Source organism: Dermochelys coriacea, chromosome 3 (assembly GCF_009764565.3).
Source record: "Dermochelys coriacea isolate rDerCor1 chromosome 3, rDerCor1.pri.v4, whole genome shotgun sequence".
In the NCBI taxonomy this organism is placed as follows: domain Eukaryota; kingdom Metazoa; phylum Chordata; order Testudines; family Dermochelyidae; genus Dermochelys; species Dermochelys coriacea.
Genome location: NC_050070.1, coordinates 162037399 through 162054724, shown reverse-complemented (window position 1 = coordinate 162054724; position 17326 = coordinate 162037399). Strand labels below are relative to the sequence as shown.

The 17326-nt window shown below is 38.6% G+C and overlaps 1 protein-coding gene across 11 annotated transcripts in view; it reads left to right on the top strand.

Moving 5' to 3' along the window:
• The window catches only part of DISP1 (dispatched RND transporter family member 1), a 162034-nt gene that overhangs the window by 92869 nt on the left and 51839 nt on the right, over positions 1–17326 (top strand). The window contains exon 1 of one of the 11 annotated variants that reach the window (XM_038393949.2): positions 9992–10146. The exons of the other annotated variants lie outside the window; for them this stretch is intronic. The gene's annotated coding sequence lies outside the window, so the exon portion shown is untranslated. Of the gene's footprint in view, positions 1–9991; positions 10147–17326 lie in introns of those variants that run through there. 11 annotated transcript variants of the gene reach the window in all.

Below are 17326 nucleotides of genomic sequence, written 5' to 3'. Positions count from 1 at the left end.
AATAGACAAGGAAACAATTTAATTAAACACAAATTGTAAAAACTCCGCCCTCTCCCTCCCCACCCAGCTTCTAAAAGTATAGATAGTACAAAGATTCATGCTTTACTTGTAATTATTCTTACCCCCATGCCATGGGATGATAGTCTTCCATCAGGGTTTGAATAGTCCTTTTGTACAGCTGCCACATAAGTGGTAGCTTCAATAATGAAAGATGGTTGGGTAAGCACACCATCCTTAGTGGGACATGGACTAAAGGGATCCTTGCCCTCATCCTGAGATGAGGAAAATTAAATGCACATAAAACACAGTAACTATTAAGCAGTTGTAGCAAGTCAAAACTTTATCTACAGTTTAACTTCTAAGGCCTACATCCTGGAAATGTGTGTAACTATTCACCTGAGTAAAATTACATATGTATAAGTGTTTGCAGGATTGGTGGCTAAGGGATTTACCATTCCCACCACTCCAGCCTTTTCTTTCAGTCCCGCCCATGTATTGTGGCCTCATCTAACCACACCCTGGATAAAGCACCAAACCACTCCACTTCATGTTTTAGTATGTTGTTTGCTTATTTATACAGTTTAACCCCATGCTGTGCTAAACGTTTCAGTCTAGTACATAGCATATGCAATGGATAAAGCCTAAATGGAACCTGAAACCACCAAAACCTTGGACGTTTCTGCCTAAGACCAGGAGTGAAATGCTGGCTCCATTGAAGTTCATGGCAAAACCCACCCATTAATTTAAGTGGGGCTAGGATTTCATCTCAGGTGATTGTAGAGGAATAGAGTGTACTTATCAGCTGCCTTTGTGGCTCCTTTGAAACTAGGTTTGTGACTGCAATGCCCCTTTTGAAATAAAGGGCTTGGATCTGCTTAATTTACCTATTTTGTACCATGAACAATTGAAATGAAAGGATGCATAAAAAGATTGTTGACCTGTTTCTTGTTATACCTAACATCCCCAGTACCATTACCCTCTCCTGTTTTATTTTTTATCAAAGAGCCTCAGTTTTTACTCTATTCTTGACCCAGAGGAATTGGATAAGCAGCAAAGAGTACTTTGTGGCATATAACGTGTCTGTGAAAATGAACAATCCATCATTCCCCACCCAACAGAAATGGAATGCCTTTGCTTTTTGAATCTGGCACCTTTTCAATTTAACAGATAACTAATATGCATGGATCTTGATTGGATTCACAGCCTTAAATTCCCTCTAAGCTGCGCAGCTGCCCCACACCTGCTGCGGGAGAGGCGCCCCTTCCCCTCCCCCGGCCCCAAACCCAGCCCAGCCCGGAGCTGCCATGACGATGAGAGGTGCCCTTCTCCCCCACCCCCAGCCCACCCAGGTGCTGCTGCAGGGGGAGAGAGCTGGTGAGGGGAGTCCTCTCTCCCCACTATAGACCCGGGACAGTCTGCACCCCAAATCCCTCATCCCTGGCCTCACCCCAGAGCCCACATCCCCAGCAGGAGCTCTCACCCCCCCTGAACTCCAAACCCCTGCCCCAGGCTGGAGCCCCCTCCCACACCCTGAACTCGTCATTTCTGGTTCCACCCTGGAACATGCACCCCCAGCTGGAGCCCTCACTCCCAGCTCCAGCTCTGAGCCCCTCATCACCAGCCCCACCCCAGCCAGAGCACTCACCCCCCTTGCACCCCAACCCTCTGCCCCAGCCCTGAGCTCCCTCCCATGCTCTGAGCCTCTCTGCCCCACCCCCGCCACATGACTTTTTTTATTTGCACCAATATGGAGGTGATGTCACACATCACTTCTATATTGGTGCACATAACAAAATTTATTTTGTACATGCGTGGGGACAATTAGAGGGAACACTGCTCACAGCCAAATTTTGCTTTTTATTTTGTCCCCCTTCCCTTTTTTTGTGAATAAGATTAGCTTCATTGCTTGCTCTGTATTTTATATTGGCACTGAAGTTGCAATAAGCATATTCTACACAAGAAAAATACCAAGAGTAAACTGTCAGAGTGATAGGAATTTTTTTTAAAAAAAAAGTAAAGATATTTAAAATACTTGCACAGTATTGTCTGTCTCGTGTGGAAAAACAGTCTATCATTTTAACCTTTGATTAACTTTTTTACTCTGCTCTCTATAAATCTCTCCCCTCTAATCCACCACTCTTATTTCTCCCCAGTCCTTCAGCATCTTGTAACAGCCTGACAACATTCCTACAGTGTCCTCTAAAGCCCATTAGCTCCCCCCTTCCCCGAAGAAGAGCTCTGTGTAAGCTCAAAAGCTTGTCTCTCTCACCAACAGAAGTTGGTCCAATTAAAATTTTTTTACCTCAGCCACCTTGCCTCCTTCCCACAGCATTCCCAAAGCACCTGAACTCCTCTCTGACTGCAGAGTAAACCTGAAGGGCTATAGAAGTGTGCAGAGCTCCCACAAAGACCCTTAGGTCTCCTCTTAGCATCCAGTACCAGCAAAGTTCTTCAGCCCCCTTTTTGTGGGTATCTTTCTTCCTTCAGAAGACACTGCCATGACAAAGGGTATCTGTGATGCTTCTCCCATAGGCATACTAGGCATAAAGAAGGGCAAGGAGGCAGCCAGAGAAGGTGGAGGGAGGAGCTGCTGCCACTTTTGAAAGGTGTTAGTCACATGGTCTGGTCAGTGCCCCAGCCTGTGACCAGTATCCTGGAAGTGACCCTGTCAGGGGGTTTACTGCTCACTGCTGTGACACCTCCTTGTGGGGATTAGCTTTCGACCAGTCTGATGCTCCTTCCTTTGGTTGCTCATGCCATGTCTCTCCTTTTCTCTCTTTGGACTCAATTGATCCCTCTTTGTAACTCAGGGTGGTCCCCCTTTGTGGTTTCACTAGGTCATTATAGTTTTCCCATTCTGAGGTATCAAAGTCCCTCTAGACTATCTGTCTCAGGAAGTCTTTCTATTGCCCAGATTGTGCCCTTCTCCAGTGGCCGGTAGGGGAAAGCAGGCTCCAACGTACTCCAGGTTCCAGCCCAGGGACCCTATGTCTAACAACCATGATCTGCTCCAGCTCCCAGACCCTGTTGCTATCTCCCTGAACTTCTTCACTACCTTCTGGCCTACCCCTGGGTTACCAGTGAAAGAGTGGTAACCATTTCAAATGTAGCACATTTAAGTATAGCTATCAACTAAAAGTGTATACCATTCATACTAACTATCTGCTTCAATGGTCTGAAAGCTTAGACATCCATTTCTAACTACTGTACTTCCTCTGAGTTTGATGTTGAAGGTGGAGAGAGAAAGTTTGTGTGGTGTAGGTGGTAGATGTAGAAGTAATATGAAGATGGTGAAATATAGGGTCATAGGTTGTTTGGTAAGTGACTAAGAGATATTAATAAATTATAGCAGTTATTCAGGTGGCCCAGTGGTTGGGACTTTCAAAAGCGCTCAGCTTTTGACCTTACTCTGTTTTCATTCAAGCCAATGGGAGCACAGTTAGGCAAATGCAAAGAGCTTTGAAAATCTCACCATAAATAAATAAAAATCATAGCTTTCTCTCCAGACTTCTGAGGGTTTTTTAAGATGTTAGTGAAGCAAAGGGACCTCGGACAGCATCTGTTTATCAACCACCTCCTTCCTGTAACTACTACATTTGTGCTTTTGTATGCGTTATACACAGATGAGTTCTCTTAGGAAAGTAATTTGAAAATAATTTTAAAATATTTGTTGGAAAAATTTGTATTGAAGATTTTTAGATCAAATTTCTGTTACAACTTAATGCTACATTAGAAGTATTAAATTGCTATCAAATAGAGTCCAGACCGAAGAAATAGAAACAAACATTTTATCGCAAATATTACAGTTTTAAGCTTCCTTATGGTGCCATGTTTTCCAGAGTTAGGGGTTTTTTGTTTTTTCTTTTTTTAAGCCTCAAATTCACATTTCCAGCTCTCTTGCTCCTAAACTCTTCAGGATTTGAAATCTGATTATAACCTTATTCTTTGCCTTTCAAGAACATCACAGAATGATAGGGAGGGGTTAATTAAATATTTGGAATAGTTTCTGGAACCATACTTCAGTGCAAAATTTTTGGAGTACATGAACTGCAATTTCCACGAATATCTCATTATTTTCTTTATCTCAGTTTAAGACCACTCCACCATACTTAACAGGTATACATTTTAATCCCCAGTTTTACAGTTGGTTGGTGTATGTCTCATATTTTGCTGGAGATTTCATTGCTCTACAAAGCAACTAGACTAACAAATAATTCTGTAACTGAATTGTTTTCATTCTAATTCTTTTAACCTCACTTACTTTATAAGAAAATATGAAGTTATTTTGGGACAGTCTTTATTTGTGTTTTGTACAGCCCTGAGCACACTGGCACTTGACTGATCATAATGAGATACTTAGCAATGGAGCTATTCAGCTGCAGTATGTTTATCTTACATGTGTTGAAACACTGCCAAATTAAGACTAATAAATTACATTTTGTAGATTCTTTGTAACTTCCAGAAGATTTCAGTTTGTGACCAAAAAACGGTACTTAATAGGTTGTTATAGTGGATTAGTAATTTTATTACTCGAGTCTCTTAGTAAGGCTCTGGTCAGGTTGGGACATCATTGTGGTAGGCATTTTACAAACACAGGTACACATGATCTCTGTCCTATAGGATTTTTCAGTCAAACTAGTAGAAGGTGCGACCAGAGTGAGTAACAAATAGGAAAGATGAGGTTACCAAAATTGCGTAGTGTTGGTGGGAGTAGGCAACCTATGGCACACGTGCCAAAGGCTGCATGCGAGCTGATTTTCAGTGGCACTCACACTGCCCGGGTCCTGGCCACTGGTCCAGGGGGCTCTGCATTTTAATTTAATTTTAAATGAAGCTTCTTAAACATTTTAAAAACCTTATTTACTTTACATACAACAGTGGTTTAGTTATATATTATAGACTTATAGAAAGAGACCTTCTAAAAACGTTAAAATGTATTACTAGCACACGAAACCTTAAATTAGAGTGAATAAATGAAGACTTGGCACACCACTTCTGAAAGGTTGCCGACTCCAATATAGGCTAATGATGTGTTGAACTTGATGATTTACAATATTTTCAGTTTTTAATTTTTCACTTAAAAAGTTCCCTGTCAAACTGTGAGTCCCTATTTCCATTAACACTTTTACCTCATCTTCCAGTATACCAGAAAGAGACATTAGGCTTTCTTCCTATTGTATGTATTCCCTGCCCCCCCCCCCAACCTTCTATTTAGGCTATTCACAACTTTCCTTGGACCTTGTCAAGGTTCCTTCCCCACTCTGAACTCTAGGGTACAGATGTGGGGACCTGCATGAAAGACCCCCTAAGTTTTTTCTTACCAGCTTAGATTAAAAACTTCCTCAAGGTACAAACTTTGCCTTGTCCTTGAACAGTATGCTGCCACCACCAAGCGTTTTAAACAAAGAACAGGGAAAGAGACCACTTGGAGACGTCTTCCCCCAAAATATCCCCCCAATTCCTACACCCCCTTTCCTGGGGAAGGCTTGATAATAATATCCTCACCAGTTGGTACAGGTGAACACAGACCGAAACCCTTGGATCTTAAGAACAATGAAAAATCAATCAGGTTCTTAAAAGAAGAATTTTAATTAAAGAAAAGGTAAAAGAATCACCTCTGTAAAATCAGGATGAAAAATACCTTACAGGGTAATCAGATTCAAAACATAGAGAATGCCTCTAGGCAAAACCTTAAGTTACAAAAAGACACAGAAACAGGAATATACATTCCCTCCAGCACATCTTATTTTACCAGCCATTAACCAAAATAAAATCTAACACATTTTCTAGCTAGCTTACTTACTAACTTAACAGGAGTTGTAAGGATGCATTTCTGATCTGTCCCCAGCAAAAGCATCACACAGACCCTTTGTTCCTCCCCACCCTCCAGATTTGAAAGTATCTTGTCCCCTCATTGGTCATTTTGGTCAGGTGCCAGCGAGGTTACCTTAGCTTCTTAACCCTTTACCGGTGAAAGGGTTTTTCCTCTGGTCAGGAGGGATTTTATAGCACTGTATACAGAAAGGTGGTTACCCTTCCCTTTATATTTATGACAGACCTAGCATTTTATTATTTCCTGGGGAGAAGGGAGATCCCCACAATTCTCAGTCCCACAATGCCTGACCCACTTAGGCATTAGTCTGCTAAGCCATTCTCTCTGCGCAGTTCAGGGGATTGGTCCCTGCAAGAGTAAGAGGACAGAGTAACCGATCACTTGTAAAGCATATAGTCTGATTTTTCCAGTAGTCCAAAGGGGTGAAGATGCTAGAGAGGCAGGGGTGAAAGTAAAGCCAAAGACTTACCAGTACGGGAGCTGGCTGCAGCCCCTGGAAGGGGCAGGGCCTCTGGGAGAGGGGTGGGGCTGGGCCATCAGCGTCCCCCAGCCAGCCCTTCCAAGCTGCCTGGCCCGCACTGCCCGGGGCTCCAGCGGCAATTTAAAGAACCCGGGGATCCGGCCACTGCTGCTGTAGCAGCAGAGGCGGATGGAGTCCCGGGCCCTTTTAAATCGCCGGCCCTGGTGCAGCTGCTCCTTTTGCTCCCCCCCCCCCCCGTGAGTGGCTGAGGGGGAACGGGGCAAAAGGGGCAATGACATTAAAGCTCTATCACAGCAGCACTTTAAGCAGGATCTTTAAAGCACTGCCACAGCCACTGGTACTGTACTGGTGGCCACTTTTTACTGGTATGCCGTACCGGCTTACTTTCACCCCTGCAGAGAGGGGCCTCTTACCATACTTTATCCCTCCCAACAGCCAGTCCACCAATTCCAAATAATAGCTCAGATTCTTAGTGTTGCCAACTCTCACAATTTTATTATTGCAAATTTTGCAAAAGTTGGTACTCTTCTTAAAGCTCCAGATGCTGGAAGCATGTGATTTGGTGAAAATCTCTGCTTTACTTTTTTAAAGTAAGTTTTTAGCCCTCATTCATAGAAGAAAAACTTGAAAACATGACTTGAGTGTATTCTAAAGGTTCAGGTATCAGAAAGCAAATGAATGAACCCCCAGGTTTTGAAAAAAAGCTCATTTTTAAGATAATCTCATGATTTAAAAAATGCTTGGGGTTGGCAGTACTGGCTGGCGCTGCTGATGTTCTTGGGTCTCCTCTGCTGCAAAAGTGAGGTCCTGTTTCTGTCAAGAGGGGGCTTGGCTAGGCCCCTTGCCCTGTACCTTCGGGCAACCATTGATGCTGCTGAGTAATACTCAGGCAGTTACTGATTTGGAAAGTTTTTAATTCAAATTTATGATAGTGTTTATAACTAATGTATATAGAAAGCTTATTAATCATAATTCATAAATATGTATTATACTTTCATTTTAATATCATCCTAGGAAATAACTTGACTATCATTTGTAGATGAGCCAAGATATAGTAACATTGTTTTTAACAGTGCCTGTAGTGTTGGAGCATTTTAATAGATTGTCATACTCTGGAGTTTTGTAGTGCTTTTCCTCTAAGATATCAAAGTGCTTTACAAATATTAAGCCTCTCTTCACTCCGGGAGATAGTTAACAAATATGTATGGAAAGGAATCACTTGACCCACCATGGAGGTGAAATACAGCATCTGTATGGGAGTGTACAGCAACATTTACAACAGTTTAAGACAGGAAGTGTAGAATAATATTGTATCCAGATGAAACTGTAAAATAGCTGAAGAACTGGTTTTATGCAGTTGGCATTCTGTTGTTAGCCAGAACATTGTGGCTAACACCTTGACTTTATAAAAGTGGTGTATGATCTTTAATGACAATAAACAGAAGGCTTATGAAGGACATAAGCAGAGATTTGAGTGTTGGGAGTGGCCCATAACCAATCTAGATTGATTCAGTGAAAAAAGACCCTTCCAAGTCAGAGTTGGTAGTACTCAGATCCCATTGGCTTAAACATTTTAAGGTTGTACATTTTGAAATGTCATACTTCAGGAATGGATGTGTGTTTTTTTTGTAATCTTTTTAAAAGGTAATTTTGTATGGTTATCGAGTATGCTGTCGTTTCTAACAAGTGTTTCAATCTGTATGTGCAGTCTTTGTACTCTGGCAATATTTTAAGTGTTTTGGGGGGTTTCTCCCAAAAGAATCACTACTGAATAAAATAATTTTCTGTTTGTGTTCCTAAAATGAAAAATTGGCAGTGTGATTGTGCTTTAGTTGGTAGTGCTGAGACAACAGTTTGTTCATTCATAATAGATGAGGGAAGATATCAATTTGTCTTTATTATTTTACATTAGCAAGTAGTATTTTGGAGTTTGATGCCTTCTCTTATATTTTAAATATTGGTAAAAGTGCCTAGAGCTGTTGGGAAAGGTGCTTTAAAGAAGTTTGAAGAAATAAACAAAACAGTAAAAATAAACAAAGTTATTGAGCACTGTCAGCATTCAAAGCATGGTCCAAATTACAGAAGCAATAGCTCATTCCCCAAAAGAGATTTGTCTGCATTGGACAGATCACCATTCAGACACTGTACACTAGGCGACAAAGATGATCAGAAGTTCTGATCTCAAAGTGGTCTGATAATCTATCATTAGAATGTGCCAATTTATTTGTTGTTGAAAGACTTTGTGGAAGAAATGTGTTAACGAATTTTAAGAACTGATGGCAGGTCAGCCTGTTGGACGGGGAAGTCTTTTCCTAAGCATCAAAGATGGAATGGAAGCAGGCATGATAAGGATATGTCTATGCTACAGTGGCAAACAGTTTTTTCCCCATTGATGTCGGTGACCCACCTTTCAGAGAGGGTAGCTAAGTTGATGAAAGAATTCTTACATCAACCTAGCTGCTTCCATAGTTGGGGTTAGGTCAACATGAGGCAGGGTGTGAAATTTTTCACAGTGCTGAGCATTGCAGCTAGTTTGACCGAAGTTTTAGGTGTAGACCGGGTCTGATGAGTCTAATGAGGGTGAATTCATGTTAGCTGGCTATGTTGTAGCCTAATGGGGAGCCAGGACTATATTGTGGGGGTTTCAAAAGCTCTTGTGGCTGCTGTTTTGCTAAAATAGTTATAAGACCTATGGAGTTCTGAAAACTATAGTAGTGCCAAGTTTGATAACTTAGCTTGTTGATCATCCCTTTTTTTTATAGTCATGTAACAAAACACCGTTTCACAAATTTAAAAAGCAGCACAAGGCAAAGCACTGATATGACTTACATGCATCAGAATCTCTCGCTGTTCCACCCACAATTGCTTTCACTTTAGAGACAACATTTTTCAATTATTAGTCGTCTACAGTTTTTCTGGAAGAATTTTACTTTTTGCTTTTTAAGGTGTTGGAGTTTTTAGATTTTACTTGTTTAGGAAAGGTGAGGTACGGTAGTTTCCTGTGTCATCTGTAAACAACACACTTGTTCTGCATGGTTTGTGAGATTTGTTGGGCTTTTTGAGAGTTGTGGTTCAGGAGATAACAAAGGACCAGAGTGATTTTGAAAGGAGCATATTATAACTAGTTCTATCTTTGGTATCCCGTTTTCCAAAAATTATTCTCCTGTCAAAAATAAACAAACTTGTTTTTGGAGCAAGTTGCACCTGTTTATACTTCCCCTTAGAATGTAAAGGTGGGAAAGAGTTTGGTCTGCAAAATACATAGAAATATACACAGATTTAATAACTGATCATATAAACTTAAGTGATAAAACTGATATGCTAGAAAGCTGAATCTCTCAAACTTAAAATGTCTAAGAATCAAATAACACCATCCAACAGGCTTTAACCTACTAACCTAAATCAAAAAGATCAAAGAAAGTTGTAACTAACAGCAGCATTTGGTGGAATACTCCTGTAGAAGCAGGAAAAAGCTAGAAATTACATGTCACCTTCATATCCTGGCTTCCTGACCTTGTGTTGAGATCAAGCCCTCACCATACCAGCTGTAACCATTAAGATCTTGCCCCCAAGGGTTAAGTAGGAGAGAAACTCAGCTGTCTATAGGAGAGCAAACACTGAAAGTTCCAGCCCCTAACATGCCCAATTCAATGCAATCTGCGTGTGCTTGTCATTCAGGCTTGTCTCTGCAGTATTGTAGGGCAGCTCCAAGCAGCTTGTTTGTTTCTGTTGTGTTGCTGCTGTTTGAGCAGTTCACAAATCACACTTTGCTTCAAGATGATTTCATAAAGACGATAGTCGTACCTTGGAGATACTGTTAGTCAATTTCAAGGTAGCATTTCTTTCTATAACTGTTCATCTGTTTTATTTGTGTTTAGGAAGCATGGAAAGTATTTTACATGGAAATGTATTTAAAATCCAGCCATTTTTTCTGTAGTAAATTTTAGGCTAAAGATGAAACTATTTGATATTTCAGAAATTATTACAAATGCAGATTTAAGACTTTGACGTATGTTCAGTTTATTTTCACTAAAATGTTACCCGGACTGTAACAAGTAACTCCTTTCTTGTAAAAGGTTACAGCTGTTCAGAAACATTTGAGTGCCTAGAACAGAACAGTGCTAATACAAATATCCATTGTTACTATAGTAGGTAGTTTTGATCTTTTGTTATAGCATTATTATATGTAGTTTCTCACTTGTTTTTCAGAGTCTAAGTTAACTAATGTGAGATTAAATAGCTGTTTTTGAAATTAATGCAGGGATGAAGTACATTGAAAAGTATATTGCAAAAAATTATTAGGATGTCTAGCTTAATAAGAAAAATATTGCTGAAGTGCGATGGTTTTTAAAAAACATCTGTTTTTGCACATACAGTGGCTGCAACTACTTACGGATAATGCATTTTATTTTTATTAGCAAATAAACTGATATAGTGGCTAAAATATCTCTGCTTGATGTGCATTGATGTGCATATTTATCACTTTGGTTGCATATTTAATACACAGTATTTTTCTCAATTAAAGAGAAAAAAATTAAAATAATTAGTAATGGATTTTTTTAAAGCTATCCAAATATAATTTTGTTTTGAAATTTGGATGTGTACAAAAAATTTCAGCATAACATTTACCAGTTTATATCATAATTACAATTCAGTGGGCGTGATAAAATCAAGAGATAGGTACAGAGCCTTTGTTAGTGCAACACACTGCTGTGTAGTGAATCTGTAAAATATACAGTTTTTTAACCTGTTACATAACATACCTTTCAAATTGGCATTGTGGTGGTTTGTTATAGCAGTAATTGTACCATAGCAGTGGGTTTCTTTTTGGTGTCATTCTGCAAGAAACTCCTTGTACACACCCAAAAAGAGAGAGAGATTTTGATTTCTGAGTGTGCATGGAGTAGGGTTATTTTGTATAAGAGTATTAGTGATTATGAAAACTTAAGTACCATTTATATGGTATTAGAAAGTCACTAAACTATAAATAAGATTAAGTGTAAGGACAGTACTTCAGTTGCAGGCAATGAGTTTTTACTGCTTTCTATGCTCTTAAATTTTGATGAGCTATTTCTACTAATACACTGAGATAAATAAAACATATAAATAAACATATACATAAAACACACTTGCAGTGACTTATTAGAATTCCTTTTTTTCCCCCCTGTGCGTTTCTTTTTTTGTTAAACCACAATTGTGATGGTATTAAAAACAAACAGCAATAAACTGGTAAATCCTCTTCAGGTAGTTTGCTCATACAAAATTATTAAATTATGTTTATATATATTTATACTTCAGAAAAAAGGGCTTGTCAAAGCATCACAGATGGTTCCAATAATAATCTTTTTCATAGCTTGTACTAAACAAGTTAACTTCTGGTTAATAAGATACTTATATAGGTCTTAAAAATATTGTCTTCCCCACCCTTGGCTCTTTTCCCCAATTTGCACTCCTTCACCTCCTAGCTGTTGATGGGTTACTTTGTGTGCCAGCTGAGTGAAATCAATTCACTAGGTGCCCATTTGCAGCATGATCTACAATCCTGGCTTGATGACATCTGGAAACTCCCTGTCACAGGAATTGCAATTCCTGACCCAGCCTTCAATGCAGGAAATGAAATCATGGTGTCCCAGGTTTAAGACAGGCCAGCTTGTTAGCATATCAAGCTGTGATGGGGATGGAGGAAAAACAGCGTAACAGAGATACTGAATGTGGCAAGAGAAGGAGAGTAATTTTTTATTCTGTAAATTTGATGCTTTCTTCTTCTTTCGTATGGCTTGGGTAGGTAGCAACAACTATATGCTTTATTGTGATTGCACCCTAACCATTACTGCATGTCACAAATATTTAGATTACTGAAAAGCTATTTATCAGCAAAGAAAGGCATGAATATATTCAAAAGTGAGACTATTATGATTTTGGTCCACCTAGTTCCTGTACAGTGAAAAAAATGCACAAATCCCAGACAAATAGGAAACAAATAGGTTCAATACCATCAAACATCCAAAATGTAGTGGTAGCATTCATAAATATTTAACACTGGTATACTCAACATGTTAAAAAGACTGTAACATGTTTAAAAGTTAGTGTTTTAAAGGTTACTGAGAATTTCTTCTAAACAATTGCTACTGAATAAAAATTGAAGATGTCTCTTCTTACACAGATGATAAATTTTAAAGTAGACATAAATTAAGTAAAAAGTGTCCTACATGTGGAGAGGACAGACCTTTGCTTTTTGTTATCTTCAAGTAGTTTTCCTTAACTAAATAATGAAAGCTTTTCATGGACAAGCTAGCAGTTTACAACCAAAATAAAAAGCAAGAATCAGGAAATTGAAAACCAATTCCCACAATTGTGAACACACAAAAATTAGATGCTAGAGAATTTTAAGAATGTCCATCTGAGAGCCAAAAACAGAGATCAACAATAATAAAGCATTTAAAATTTTCTTGACTTCTGAACAAATACAGCCTTGATAGAGAACTAGGCTCTCCCATGAAAGCCAGTATCAAAGACTAGGCGCCACCTGTTACTTTTGTGAACTTTCGGGGAGGGGAAGCAATGGCAAAAATAATGTTGGTGAAGTGAAAGAGGAGAAAGGCCTCTTCAGAATGGTTGTGCATTGAATGAATGGTATAGTAAATGGAGTCTTGGAAGGATTTATCTGAGTTTATAGAACTGAAAACAAGGTACACACTTGTGTACTAAAAAATCTGTAGTATTATGGGACTTGAAACCATTATACTGTTTCTTCTGGATGGAGACTAATGGATAGCTAAGAGCGTTAAATATTGCTTAGTTTAAGAATGTGTCACTTCTTGCAACACTTAAGATTAAATTGTTTCAGACAAACTTTTAGCATGGGGAGATATTTTCATCACATCAAGTATCATGCTTATTATCAGGACCATCATGTGCTCTTAAAAATACCAAAATAAAAAACAAACAGTTTTAATAGGCTGTTTGTCTGGAGGATGTCTGCATCTCCTGATCTGGAATGTTTTAGATACTTTAAAATGCAGTCTGAGCTGTATCCTGCCCTAAATTTAGAAGGAGTGAACCATTATAAACCAGTTTGGAGTTTATATTTTGGTGCAAGATATAGATTTGAGAGAGAAATTTTATTAAATGGTTAAATAAACTAATTAGCTGTTTCCTAACTATCACTTAAATCAGTCTCTGTACCACATGACTGGAGGATAGCTAATGTAACACCAATTTTTTAAAAAGGCTCCAGAGGCAATCCTGGCAATTACAGACCAGTAAGCCTAACTTCAGTACCAGGTAAATAGCAGGGTTCCCCAAGAATCTGTCCTGAGACTAGTGCTGTTCAATATATTCATAAATCATCTGGGAAAAGAGAGAAACAGTGAGGTATCAAAGTTTGCAGACAATATAAAATCACTTAACTAACTTAAGTCCAAAGCTGCCTGAGAAGAGTTGTAAAGGGATCTCTCAAAACTGGGTGACTGGGCAACAAAATAGTAGATGAAATTCAGTGTTGATAAGTGCAAAGTAATGAGCACTGGAAAACATAATCCCAACTATACATACAAAATGATGGGTGCTAAATGAGCTGTTACTACTCAAGAAAGAGATCTTGAAGTCGTGGATAGTTTTCTGAAAACATCTACTCAATGTGCTACAGCAGACAAAAAAGGTAACTGAACATTAGGAAAGAGAGATAAGTCAGAAAATATCATAATGCCACTATATAAATCCATGGTACGCCCACACCTTGAGTACTGCGTGCAGTTCTGGTTGCCCCATCTCAAAAAAGATGTATTGGAATTGGAACAGGTACAGAGAAGGGCAACAAAAATGATTAGGTATATGGAACAGTTTCCCTATGAGGAGAGGTTAAAAAGACTGGGACTGTTCATTTTAGAAAAGAGGAGACTAAAGGAGAATCTGATAGAGATCTATAAAATCATGAGTGGTGTGGAGAAAGTGAATAAGGAAGTTACCCCTTCCCGTTACCCAATGAAATTAATAGGCAGTAGGTTTCAAACAAACATAAGGAAGTACTTCTTCACACAGTCAACCCTTGAAACGTGTTGCCAGGGGGTGGTATAAAGGCCAAAAATATGACTGGGTTCGGTTAAAAAAAGAGTTAAATAAATTCATGGAGGACAGGTCCATCAATGGCTATTAGCCAAGACAGGGATGCAACCCCATGCTCTGGGTGTTCCTAAGATCCTGACTGCCAGAAGCTGGGAGTAGGTGATAGGGGATTGGTAACTTGATACTTGTCCTGTTCTGTTCATTCCCTCTGAAGAATCTGGCTCCAGCCACTGTCAGAAGAAAGAATACTGAGCTAGATGGACCATTGGGCTGGCCCAATATGGCTGTTCTTATGTTCCTAACTTCTTTTAAAGATCTATCAATTATCTGTGCTATATAGCTGCTTCTACCAAATTTCCACTACATCATTCACATTTGAATTTGCACTTCTGTCATTCTCAGCTGCAAGCATTATTAGTCCAGATGGTATTTCTTGAACTAATGTTTTTTTAAGCCTGTGCAGTTTTTTTAACAAAATTTAAAGCAATGAACATTCTTTCAATTGCAGCCAAAGTAACAGGTGAACTTAATCCAAGTTTTAAAAGAACATGGAAGTTAAGGAACACCAAATCCTACATTTTTAACTTGGTTAGGTATTAAGTAATTCCGGAAGGCCTTGTAACCCAGATGGCAGAGAAGTCTGCTGGGTAAGCAGGGTTCAGTGTTAACACTACAAATAATAGAGGGATCACTCATAAAACTGTTGTTCTATAACATTGCCTTTATATGATGTAGTAGCTTCCAGATATGACAATGCTCCAAACTATTGGCCTGGTCTGCATCACTGAAGACCTTCTCTCAGCAATTTCCATTGTCAAGTATATAATAGTTAAAGGTAATTCTAGTTTCCTTTTGGTGGTAATCCAACTGGTGTAGTTTCTAGATGGACATTAACCTTCAAAATGCTGGCCATTCAGCCAGCCAGACCAGTGGGTGAGTTTGTGTGTGCTATATTAAAATAAGACTAAAGTTACACTTTAAGAGTAACCAGAGCTGGATATATGTGACCTGCAGTAGCCATAGCCTCAATATCTATCTAAAGTTTCCATCCATCACTTTCATTTGTAAATATAAATAAAACTAAATTCTGGTGATATACAGCAGTGAAGTGAGTCATTAACTGTTGAATATTCTGAAAGATTTTACTGAATCTTATTTTAGTCTTATTCATAATTCTCAATTTTTCATTTTTAAGCTGGTATGATACCAAAATCTTGATAAGAATTTGACTCATTGCCTTTTAATATCAATCTATGTATGCGCTAGAGTCTGACACAATGGAATTAGGATACTGTTATACGTCGTTCTTACCTTCTACTTGCTATGTAACTTTCTGTACTTTTTAAAACTAATGAACTTTGAATAGAGAACAGAATAATTCAGTGACGTTTTCAATTCTGTATAATGAGCTAATTGAGACAAAATTCAAACTTCTTGATGGTACTCTCTTGACAAGTGCTTTTTAGTTTAAATAAAAGCAGAAGATGTAGCATCAAACCTAATGAATAGAAACAAACCAAATTTTTATTTTGCTTTATGATCCTTATGTTACATTGACCTCTCTCCAGTTATGATCCAGCAAAGCACTTAGGCTTGTGAGGTAGTCAGTCCCATTTCCTTGAATGAGGCTAACGTGCTTCAAGATAAACAGGTGCTTAAATGCATTGGTGGAAGACTCCATGAAAACTGACAAAATTCAAGTTTCTGGTGCCTTGAAGGAAAGACTACATCAGCTTCATCTGTCACAATCCTTATCTCTTGAAATAGTTCACAAGTAGTATGATCACCAAGAGAGATGCTTGAATAAATACTGAGCTTCATCAAATCTTATATGCCACCTTGTGGAAGATGGCAGGCTGTAATGTGATGTGACCTGACTCGAATCAAACAGCTTCTAAACAACTCTTTCTGAAGATTGTCTCTAAATTTCCACATGAAGAGATTGCTAACATTCAGGCAGAGACAGCATCTGTTTAGAATACCATTTCATCTGGTCTTCACAGAAGATGTTAAACTGATGCTCCTCTGCGCGTTTTTAGTGGAGGCTGAAGATTCCCAGGGTTCTGCCCAGTAATAGAAGTAGTGGATAAATGTGATGACCAAAGTTGGCGTTCGCTTAACACTAATAAGAGGATCTAATTTCCAAGTCCATGTATGGACTACTGTATATACAGTAGCCACTCCATTTACCAGTAAACATTGTGTACATACATTTAACAGTTTCTTCTTAAAAAATTGGAAATATGACTTATTAAAATGGTGTAATTTTAGTAAATATTTAAGCGCTTGCATGGTGCTTTTTATCTGTATATTTCAAATTGCTTTACAATCAAGTAAACATCATCCCAATTTTTCTACAAATAGGGAAACTGAGCCACAAAGCTCAAATGGCTTGCCCAAGGGTGCACAGTGAATCAGTAGAAGAAATTATCTTAGATCTCTTGAATTCCAGTTCTGTACTGAATCCATGGGTTTTACATGTTTTTAAACAATGTGATACTTCCTTAATAATATAGAGCAGCCATTATGTAATTTTACCTATAGAGACCAACTTCCAAACCACTTTGAAGGTACTTTCATAGACATTCATCTAGAATAGTTATTAGTGACATCACATAGACTTATTTCTTCATCTTTTCAGACTTGATTTAAAATGATCATGATGCTGACAAAGATTCTCCATGAACTGATAATCCAGTATGATTATAGATGTTGTGGTACTTAACTGCTACAAAACATGCCACACAAAATCACAGTCCTCCAAGAAGCGTTCTTACATTCATTGGTATATGCTACAAATATGTTGTACTTAAAGACCAAAAACCAACAGCTTTCATCTGGCTGAAGTGTATGGACATCTGGTATTCTTGCATACCTTGTTGTATTATTGATTGCACTAATAAATACTGATGCACTGTAATTTCCTGTTCAGAACTAATTAACAATGT